Genomic DNA, 8,571 nt, shown 5'->3' with positions numbered 1-8,571 from the left:
TTCACTGTGTTGGCCAGGCTGGTCTTGAACTCCTGACCTCGAGTAAGCCTCTTGCCTCAGCTGCCCAAAGTGCTGGGATTACAAGTGTGAGCCACTGCGGCTGGCTAATTTTTGTATTTTTAGTAGAGACAGGCTTTCACCATATTGGCCAGGCTGTTCTAGAGCTCTTGACCTCCAGTGATCCACCCGCCTCGCCCTCCCAAAGTGTTGGGATTACAGGTGTGAGCCACTGTGCCCAGCTAATTTTTGTATTTTTAGTAGAGACAGGGTTTCACCATTTTGGTCAGGCTGATCTCAAACTCCTGACATGCAGTGATCCGCCCACCTTGGTCTCCCAAAGTGTTGGGATTACAGGTGTGAACCTATAATATTAATAGGCACTCAGGCTATAATATAAATAGGCACCCAGCCTATTTTTGTCTCTTTTTATCAGAACCCTTTATTGCAGTGCACAGCAAGACAAAGAGATTAACTCAATCCATGGTGTGTTATTCTTCTATAACTAATTTAGAAGATTAACTATAATTAGATTAGCTATACATTGCATAGTGAAACATCACATTTGGCCGTCTAAAGGGTAGTTGGTTGTTAAAGAACTTGTCAATCACCTACCTTTATCCTTCTGAAATTTTGGGACCCAACCATTAAAAAATGATTTTTAATTTTGTAATAATTTCACATACAAAAACTGTATATGTAACAAATGTTAATTGTGATGCTTAGTAATAAAATGAATACCTGTGAATTCACTGCCTAATTTAAGAACAAGGCAACAATACCATTGTGTCAAACTATTTCCAACTTACCAATTTTTTTTCATAGCTAATTCTTTTGGTAATGTATCTCAGAAGTTATCAGCAAACTCAAGGTCATCTAGATTTTCTTCTATGTTATCTTCTAGAAGTTTTATAGATTTGCATTTTGTGTTTAGGCTTATGATCCATTTTGAGTTAATTTTTGTGAAAGATGTAGAGACTGTATCTAGATTTATTTTGTTGCATGTGAATATCTAGTTATTCCAGCACCATTCATTGAAAAAATGATCCTCTCTCCATTGAACTGTGTTTGCTCCCTTATCAAAGATCAGTTGACTATACATTTGTGGGTCTAGTCCACAGATGTATCTGTCTATTCTTTCAACAGTGTCATGTTGTTTTAGTCACTGTAGCATTAGAATAAGTCTTCAAGTGTCAATCCTCTAACTTTGTTCTTCTATTTCAATATTTGTGTTAGCTATTCTGGGTCTTCTGTCTTTCTACATAAATTTTAGAAAGAGCATGTTGATACCCAAAAAATAGCTTGCTGGAATTTTTATTGGGATTGAGTTGGATCTAGAGATCAATTTGAGGAAAACTGACATCTTCAAAATATTAAATCTTTTTTTTTTTTGAGACGGAGTCTCACTCTGTCGCCCGGGCTGGAGTGCAGTGGCCGGATCTCAGCTCACTGCAAGCTCTGCCTCCTGGGTTTACACCATTCTCCTGCCTCAGCCTCCCCAGTAGCTGGGACTACAGGCGTCCGCCACCTCGCCTGGCTAGTTTTTTGTATTTTTTAGTATAGACGGGGTTTCACCATGTTAGCCAGGATGGTCTCGATCTCCTGACCTCGTGATCCGCTCGTCTCGGCCTCCCAAAGTGCTGGGATTACAGGCTTGAGCCACCGAAAATATTAAATCTTTCTATCCATGAACATGGACTATCCCTCCATTTATCCAGATCTTGGATTTCTTTCATGAGAGGTTTATAGTTTTACTCATGTAGAGCTTGTACATATTTTGTTAGGTTTGTACCTAAGTATTTCTCTTTTTTGATGGTAATGTAAATAGTGTTGTGTTTTAAATTTCAAATTTCAATTGTTCATTTCTGGTATATAGAAATACAATTGATGTTGTCTATTAACCTTGTATCCTGCATCATTGCTATAATCACTTAAATTACAGGAGGCTTTTTGTTGATTATTTGGAATTTTCTACATAGATAGTCATATCAATCTGCAAACACAGTTTTATTTCTTCTTTCCCAATCAATATACATTTTATTTACTTTCTTGTCTATTGCTTTAGTTAGAACTTTCAGTATGTTGTTGAATAAAATGGGTGAGAGGGAGTATCGTTATCATGTTCCCAATTTTAAAAGGAAAGCATCTGGTTTTTCACCATTAAGTCTAATATTAGCTGTCAGGTTTCTGTAGATGTTCTTTATTAAGTTGAGGAAGTTCCTTTCTATTTCTAGTTTGTGAAAGTTTTTATCATGGATGAGGGTTAGATTGTATGAAATGTTCTTTCTGCATCTATTGATAGGATTATACGATTTTCCTTCTTTGGCCTGTTGATATGATCAATTACGTTAATTGATTTTTGAGTGTTGAACCAGCCTTGCATAACTGGACTAAATTCCACTCGGTCATGGTGTCTCTTCTTTTTATAGCTTGTTGCATTTTATTAGCTAATATTTTGTTGAGGATATTGGCATCTCTATTCACAAAAGATATTTGCCTGTGGTTTTCCATTCTTGTAGTTTCTTTGTCTGATTTTGATGTTAGGATAATGCTGGCTTCATAGAATAAATTGGAAAGTTTTCATTCTGCTTCATTTTCTGGAAAATATTACAGACAATTGGTATAATTTCTCCCTTAAATGTTTGGCAGAATTTTACAGTCAATCCATTTGTGATGACGTGCTTTCCGTTTTGGGTGATTACTAACAAATGATTCCATATCTTTAATAGATACAGGCTTATGCACATAATCTATTTCTCCTTGTATAAATCTGGTTGATTGTGTTATCAAGAAATTGCTCCATTTCATCTAGGTTACTAAATTTGTGGTCATTGAGTTGTTAATAATCTGCCTTTATGAGGTTTTTAATGCCCATGAGATCTGTAGTGATGGCCACTTTTTCATTTTTGTTAGCAATTTTTCTTTTCTCCCCCTTTTAAAGTAACCTGGCTAAGAGTTTTATTGGTCTATTACTTATTGGTTTTATTAATTTTATTGGTCTTTTCAATAAACCAGCTTTTGGTTTTATTGATTTTCTCTATTGAGTTCCTGTTTCCAATTTCATTGATTTCTGTTCTAATTTTCATTATTTTCTTCTGCTTACTTTTGATTTAATTTGCTGTTTTTCTAGTCTCGTAAGGTGGAAGCTTAGATGATTGAGTTTTAGATCTTTTTTCTTTTCTAACATATGCATACAATGCTCTAAGCAATGCTTTCACTGCATCCCACAAATATTGGCAAGTTGTATTTTCATTTTCATTTAGTTCAAAATATATTTAAATTTCTCTTGAGACTTCTCTGATCCATGTATTATTTGGAAGTGTGTTTTGGGAGTTTTCCAGGTATCTTTCTGTCATTGATTTCTAGTTTACTTCTATTGTGGCCCAAGAACACACTTCTTTTGACTTCTATTCTTTCAAATTTTTTAAGGTGTGTTTTGTGATTCAGAAAGTGATTTGTCTTGTGAATGTTCTATGTTAGTTTGAGAAGAATGTGTCTTCCTCTGTTGTATGAAGTATTCTATATATGTCAATTAGACTTAGTTGATCGATTCAGTTCAACTATGTCCTTACTGATTTTCTGCTTAATGGGCCTGTTAATACTTTTTTTCTTTCTTTCTTTCTTTCTTTCTTTTTTTTTTTTTTTGAGACAGAGTTTCGCTCTGTCACCCAGGCTGGAGTGCAGTGGCATGATCTCTGTTCACTGCAACCTCCACCTCCTGGGTTCAAGCAATTCTCCTACCTCAGCCTCCAAGTAGCTGGGACCATAGGCATGTGCCACGACGCCTGGCTAATGTTTTGTATTTTTGATAGAGATGGGGTTTCACCATGTTGACTAGGCTAGTCTCGAACTCCTTACCTCAACTCATCCACGTGTCTCTGCCTCCCAAAGTGCTGGGATTACAGGCATGAGCCGCCACGCCTGGCCCTGGTCTGTTAATTTCTACTTGAGGTGTGTGAAAGTCTTCAACTATAATAGTGGATTTGTCTGTTTCTCCTTATAGTTCTATAAATTTTTGCCTCATGTATTTTGACACTATGTTTTTATTTTTGTTTTTGAGACAGAGTCTCGCTCTGTCGCCCAGGTGGAGTGCAGTGGCAGGAACTCTGCTCACTGTGAGCCCAGCCTCCTGGGTTCACGACATTCTCCTGCCTCAGCCTCCCAAGCAGCTGGGACTACAGGCGCCCGCCACCACGCCCGGCTATTTTTTTTCTGTATTTTTTAGTAGAGACAGGGTTTCACTGTGTTAGCCAGGATGGTCTTGATCTCCTGACCTTGTGATCCACCTGCCTCGGCCTCCCAAAGTGCTAGGATTACAGGCGTGAGCCACCGTGCCCAGCCTCTTGACACTCTGTTTTTAGGTGCATACACACTAAGGATTGTTATGTCTTCTTGGAGAATTGACCCCTTTATCATTATGTAATGCCCCTGATAATTTTACTTACTCTGTAGTATGCTTTGTCTGAAATTAATACAGATCCTTCAGCTTTCTTTTGATTAGCGGTATTCACATAGTATAGCTTTCTCCATCCCCTTACATTTTTTAAAAATTTTATTGTGGTAAGAACACTTAACATGAGGTCTACCCTCTTAACAAATTTATAAGTGTACAACACCATGTTGTGGACTATAGGCACAGTGTTGTATGCAGAACTTAGTAATCTTGCATAACTGAAACTTTAGACCTATTGACTAGTTACTTCCCATTTCTTCCTTCCCTAGCTCTTGGAAACCACTACTCTACTCTCTACCTAGGTACTATGTGTTTCATTGTTTTAGACACTCATGTAAACAGAATTACGCAGTACTTGTCTTTCTGTGACTGGCTTATTTCACTTAGAATTACATCCTCAAGGTTCATCTATGTTGCCACATATGGCAGGATTTTTAAAAATGTTTTTTAAGGCTAGTCAAGTGAAGCACTGGGAGGGGAGAAGGAACAAAGAAATCTGTAACTGGTTGTGACCAATTAGTGGAAACATCGCTGCACTTGGACCAGCTTAGATTTCCTTCTTTTTTTTTAAGGCTGAATAATATTTCACTGTATGCATGCCTATAATCCCAGCACTTTAGGAGGCCGAGGTAGGAAGATCAGTTGAGGACAGGAGTTCAAGACCAGCCTGGCCAACATGGTGAAACCCCATCTCTACCAAAAATACAAAAAGTAGCCAGGCGTGGTGGCGCATGCCTGTAGTCCCAGCTACTTGGGAGGCTGAGGCAGGAGAATCGCTTGAACCCGGGAGGTGGAGGTTGAAGTGAGCCAAAATCTCTAACTTATGTTTTCGGTTGAATCTAGATGTTTTGTAACAGGGGGTTTCTTGGTTATCCCCTTCTTTTCTTTCTTTTTTTTTTTCTTTGTTTTTAATGGTTCATTCTGAATCCTAGCTATCTAATCTGCCATACTGATGGAAGCAAAAGTCCCATCCAATAATTTTTTCTGTACTTACAACTAAGTTTGTTCCCTCCTTGCTGGATTTTTCTCCTTCCCAGAACCAGGTGTGGGAATTGCTTCTACACTTTGTACCTTCCCCTGTCCTTTGGTATACTCCTATGCTTGCTCTGTTCTATAGCACTCACTCTATCCCTTAAAAGATACCGCAACTCTTAGTCAATGGTGATGGTAGTTCCTTTTCGACTAAAGGAACACTCATTCTTTGGTTTCTTGCCAAGGACAGAATTTAGCTTGTGTCTCTTTTTAAACATCTTGGGTCTCCTTCTGCTTCCTCCCATTTCTGAACACACACACACACACACACACACACACACACACACACACACACGCAGTCTTCTTCCTACCCATTTAAACATGTTCTCTTTGTTGGCATGTTTAAATTTTTATTCACTGACATCACTATTTCAGCTCTTTCTCCTATGGAATTGCAATACTCTTTTTTGTTCCTTGGGATTCCAGGGTATGGCTCAGAGCTAAATTCTTTTCTTCCTCCATTTACAGCACTGCCCACATACTGTTCCGTCATTTGCAGATTGATTAGTTACTTCTGCAGCTGTTGCCATCAGTTACAAATGGCTTTAGACGAAGAGATAGGCATATGAAAATACTTTGCAAATTGTAAAGCCTTCTACAATGCTAAGGGCCATTCAGGCATAAGATATACACTATAATTTAGGCTTCAGCAGAGGCAAATGCCCCTGACTTTGATTGTGTAGAAAAAAATATCTTAAAGGATTCTGAAGCTGAAAAGTGGTCTATACAAAAAGAGAAGTCTTTCAGGAGGAAATAGAGCACCCAGTTTAGAAGCTGCTGCCAATTTGATTCTTCCTACATTTGAATAAGCAAATCCATTTTAATCCACTACTAAAGAGAAAAGAAACACTGAGAAGTTTTCCAAACTTATGTTTCTTAGTTGTTTCCATCTCTCCCAATTTGCTGTTGTGCCATAGGCTAAGAGTATAATGACCACCATGCACCCATGAAGCGTGGTTTGGAAGAGTATTAGGAATTACAGGGCTGGTGGAGAATATAAACAGGGATCTCCCAGAAGTTCATGTTAATTCAAAGTAATTAATTAATCATGACAGCCAGCCTGTGGTTCCAGGGAAAAGACTGGGAAGAGGCAGGTTTCTGACGTGCATATCTATGTAGAGAACTAAGAGACCTTATAGACACAGCAGAAAGAACATTGGACTAAGAATCTGAAGACTGTTCTTGACAAAAGAAAAATGGATCACAGAATTGTCCCTTGATGAAAACAGCTCCTTTCTGGCTGCGAGGTGGCCTTCCAACTCAGACACTATGATTCTCTGATCATTACCAGTTGACATGGTTTTGTCAGAGTTGAAAAGCCAGTCCTTGGTTAATGTTTTAGGTTTATTGGTTTATCTCAATTCCCTGGGCTTTAATATCTGTGTCTCCGTATTTGTGTGAAGTCAACCACTGTAGCTGATGTAGGCCAGCCTGTCCTTCACCAAGGCACTAACTCTATTCTGTGATATGAGAAACACCAAAGTCCTAAAACAGCATAATGGAAGCAAGACTGGATTTTCCAATGTTGCTTCTGAGGCAAGTCCCTGATTACATGCAACTTTGTCCCTTCTCTTTTTTCCACAGCACTTGCCAAACACTTCAGCATCAGGAACTCCAGAACTTTTTTGACAGTGCTCTTCACACACAAAAAGCGTAAGAGTAATGCCTGCTTTTCTAAACATTTCAGAATACATTTAATAAATTCTGTTTGTCTTTCAGTCTTCAAGTCCCAGATTTAGGGGCACAACGAGAAAGACTTGCCGTTTGTATTCTATGGAACACTGTAACTTCCTGCTATGAGCGTCACTTCCTTAATGTCTAATTGACTCCAGGCTGATGAAGTCTATGTAGTCAGTGCAGAAATTCTTCTCAGTATCCCGGTGTATGACCTACAATTTAATTTTGTCATTTTCTTTCATATCATGGTTATAGATTAGATCTAGATTAGATCCCCAGCTCCTTGATCCTAGTCTATGTAGTCAGTGCAGAAATTCTTCTCAGTATCCCAGTGTATGACCTACAATTTAATTTTGTCATTTTCTTTCATATCATGGTTATAGATTAGATCTAGATTAGATCCCCAGCTCCTTGATCCTAGAAAGGGAATCCATTGGTTTATTCCGAGTCATGCCTACTTGGAGAGTCATCTCCAAGCACTCTTGCATTCAGATGCACAGGCTTGGGCTGGGAATTGCTCCAAACCACCCTAGATCAGGACCTCTGTGGCTTTGTAGAGCTTTCCAGTAGCAAGGCTACATCTGTCTTCCATTTCCATTCCTGCCTCTAACCATCTGTCCTTCCAATTCTTCCAAAAATGGCTTCAGTCAGAAAAATAGCTCATTTGAGATCTGGCCTTCCGGTTTGCTTTTCCTAGCTAAAACTTGTTTCTCCCCTAACACTAGACTGCAAACTTCCTCTTCGTGACAGGACCTAGGCCTTTTTAAATTTGGGCTCCAGCACCTAGAACAGTTCCTGGCATCCAGCAATCACTTTATATTCATTCAAAGAGTGACTGACCCTGTTTCCCTTAATGGCCACTGAATCACTGAATACAGTTCACTGTTCTGTATTAGTTGTATATTCTATCTCGCAATATTACTACGACTGATCTGATTTCTTCTTCTCTCCCTCCCTTCAGTCCTCCCTCTCTCCCTTCAGTCCTCCCTCCCTCCTCTCCCTTCCTCCCTTCGTTGGGATCTCCCTGCTGAAACTGATTTACAAATTTTCCCCAGAGCGAAACCCATTTCTAAAACAGTACTTTGAGTAAGGTTCTAAATTATAAAATATTCACACATCCCAGTCCTATATCAACTTTATTTTTTATTTTTATTTTTGAGACAGATTCTTGTTCTGTTGCCAGACTGGAGTGCAGTAGCGTGATCTTGGATCACTGCAACCTCCGCCTCCTGGGTTCAAGCGATTCTCCTGCCTCAGCCTCCTGAGTGGCTAGGACTACAGGCGTGTGCCACCACACCCAGCTAATTTTTGTATTTTTAGTAGAGACGGGGTTTCAGCATGTTGGCTAGGATGATCTCGATCTATTGACCTTGTGCTTCCACCATGCTCAGCTAATTTTTTTTTTTTTTTTT

Source organism: Colobus angolensis, unplaced genomic scaffold, assembly GCF_000951035.1.
Source record: "Colobus angolensis palliatus isolate OR3802 unplaced genomic scaffold, Cang.pa_1.0 Scaffold6, whole genome shotgun sequence".
In the NCBI taxonomy this organism is placed as follows: domain Eukaryota; kingdom Metazoa; phylum Chordata; class Mammalia; order Primates; family Cercopithecidae; genus Colobus; species Colobus angolensis.
The sequence above is the reverse complement of the archived record's forward strand: the minus strand, read 5'-3'. Positions refer to the sequence as shown.